Source organism: Nuphar pumila, chromosome 8, assembly GCF_984573655.1.
Source record: "Nuphar pumila chromosome 8, dmNupPumi1.hap1.1, whole genome shotgun sequence".
Taxonomy (NCBI): Eukaryota; Viridiplantae; Streptophyta; class Magnoliopsida; order Nymphaeales; family Nymphaeaceae; genus Nuphar; species Nuphar pumila.
In genome coordinates, this window is record NC_143256.1 from 109,578,024 (window position 1) to 109,581,397 (window position 3,374).

Sequence of the window (3,374 nt, forward strand, 5' to 3'; positions counted from 1 at the left end):
TGCATGCTCATAAGCAATGATGTTTGTAAACATTAGCAATGTACATGTTTACATCATTATGTTTATTATATGATAGAAGTGATTCTACGAATCAAATGCATTGCTTCTTTTGATTGTTTTAGACCCATTTGATATAAAAGCTAGTATAGCCGCCCAAAAATAACCATCAGGATAATAATTATGTCATGTAGTTTCAATTTTCTTGATGGCTTAACTAGGTCTATCATAGGCAATCAATCTTGTATTAATATAGTTATTGGGAGATGGATATAGAGTCCTTGTATTGGCCTATGACTGGATATATCATTTGAGCTAAAATAGAAAATGTCATCCCTAACTTTGCAGATATTTTGGCACTACCGCATGAAATCCATGAGAAGACTAGTTCCCTAACCTCCGTGGAATGGGGATGAGGCACACATAGTTCTATAATATTATGTTCCCATGAGTCATGTACTATGTTTCTCTCTTCAAGGAAGATACAAGATCAAGACAGACTCAACCATCTCGCTGAGATTGAGATAGACCTAGTCATCTCGAAGAGCCCGAATTTACTAGCGCCTCACAATGACTATTGAGATTAGAATGAACCCAGACAACTCATGGAGCTTGGATTTACCGATGCTTCATAAGGATCCATGACCCACAATTATTTTTTATTAATGAAATAGGTCACTTTCCAATGCTATTATTCCACACAATGATGATATCATGCCCTTACACATGACTTAGTCATCCATGCCTTTACGCATGACTTATTCATGTTTTCATGGTCTACCCATGAGCATGCAATGAACTCATACATCATGCTTCTATGATAAACATGTATCATGTTCGCAATTATGACATTCAACAACATGTGCCAATGTACTATAAGAATTCATCACACATAACATTCATATAATGCATTGAACATGATATAAATGCATACATAGCATTTGCAACATGCACAAACAAATAAAATTCGTGCAAAACACACAAAGCAAAATACTATGCATCAAACAAGATATAATAGCACACACGACATACAGATCATCATCACTCATTCATGAGTGCACGAGCATTTCAACCCATGCAAGTATACCCGCAATACACACTCCTTATTTCTACTATGTTATGTCATACTTAGCATGACCCCAACTTCATCAAGGAAAAACACTTCTTATGCCCATACATTTAATTCATGCACAACATGACTCCAGCTTCAACAAAATATAGACACTTATATTCCCATACATTCAAATCATGCATTTTTATGAACCCCAACTTATTTCAAGATTTGCATGATTATTTTCATCATGCACACTTACCCAAGGTTATTTGCCCAGTTTCATAAACGTTGCATTTTTCCAATGTGCATAGGCATATAGCCATTTTAATACTTAGCACAAGTATCACTTATTTTGCATAACCTGCATGCTATTTCACATAGACAATTAGCGCAAACATTTATACATTATATACATATCCAAAATGGAGATTTTTTCATATATATAACTATATTCAAAGTATGAATATTAACTATGCATGACACTTATGCAAAACTGAAAATACAATGTGCATGTTAACTTATTAAGTATGCACAACTGCACATGCACATAGGAATTTATAATGCGTATAGTGGGACAATCAAAATCATAGGGTAAATGTACACAATAATAATTTCAAAACTGAGTTTTAAACACATGTAAACATTGCTTAAAAATTGGTTTTAAAATATGCTCATTATAGCATTCAAATATGAAAATTTTCCTCTCTTAGTCATTTCATCGAACACTTAGCGTGCAATATAATTTTCAAGGCAAAACTGAAATTTCAGGATATATAAAGCGTAAAACAGAATTTATTATGCCACAAAATTAATTATAAATGCATATTAGAATGCTAATTAAACATACAATTAACATAATCAAATCATTAAGCATGTATACAATCTATTTACACAAAACTAGTAACTAGGCTACATGCATCAACCTAATTACGCAACAAATAAAACATGCTTACAACAAAATAAACTAGATATGCATTCTACAAATTCATTTTAGGGTTCCTACCCTTGTAGAATTGATAAAAAGAATACTATGAAACCCAAACACCAAGAGGTTTCGCAATCTGCAAAAACTGCAAAGTAGACAATTCACCAACACTTTGTGTGCGATTGAAATTGTCGAAATTCCCAAAAATTATGGCATAAAGTGGTTCAGCTGGGGCTTTTCCACACTGTTGGTGACTGCTATAGTGTTGCAAAAAATACAAGGAAGTGCCAAGAACGCTTCTCCATAAAATTGGCACAGAAGTGAGGGTTTGGGGAATCAGTTTTGCCATTATGATAAAAAATCTAATCGTAGGCTAACTAATTACATCTCGTGAACCCCAAAACACTGTGAAATCACTTGAATTAATCACAAGTGCATCAAAATGTATATCTAATTACAAATTTATAATAAATGATGGTTAATTGCGCAAAACAAATCTATAAATGCCAATTATACTCCACTTAGCCTGAAACAAGCAAATGATCATGTATCTAATCCATAAATGAAATTCGAAACCTAGAATTTGATTTCTAATCTAATCATAAAGATTTTATTTTATTTCTTTACAACTCAAAAAATTATCAAGCTTTACATGCTTATGCCCTAAAAAAATTTTTGCCCTTGAAATTTTTATTCACTTACAAACAACTCGGGTTGCTTTTTCTGCATACTCGCTTCGAGTTTCCATGTACACTCCTTGGTACCATGGTGTTGCCAAAAAACTTTAATAAAGGGCATGGTTCTAGTTTGCAAAACATGCTCTTTCCTATCCACTGTTTGAATCAACCTCTCAACAATAGACAAATCCTCTTGAATATCCACATCTTCACACTGAAGGATGTGAGAAGGGTCGTGAACATACTTCCTTAACATAAACACGTGAAACATGTCATGAATCTATAAGTACTAAGGTGGTAAATATACACAATATGCTACTTTGCTTATCCTTTCCAAGATCTTGAAAGGACCAACATACCTCGAACTGAGCTTACCCTTCTTGCCAAAATGAAACATACTCTTGGTAGGAGAAATCTTGATGAACACAAAGACATTTACCTTAAAAGTAAGCTCCCTGCGATAATGATGAGCATAGCTCTTCTGACATTTCTGAGTTGTGTATAATTGATCTCAAAGGATCCAAAGCTGGTCTGTGTAATGCTAAACTATAATAGGTGAGTCTACGTTGTGACTGCCAACATCATCCTAGTAGATCGACAATCTACATGGCCTTCCATAGAGTGCCTCATATAGAGCCTTATCAATGCTCGCATGATAACTATTGTTATATGTGAACTCCGCACAGCTCACATAAATATCTCACTAGCCTTTCCAATCTAA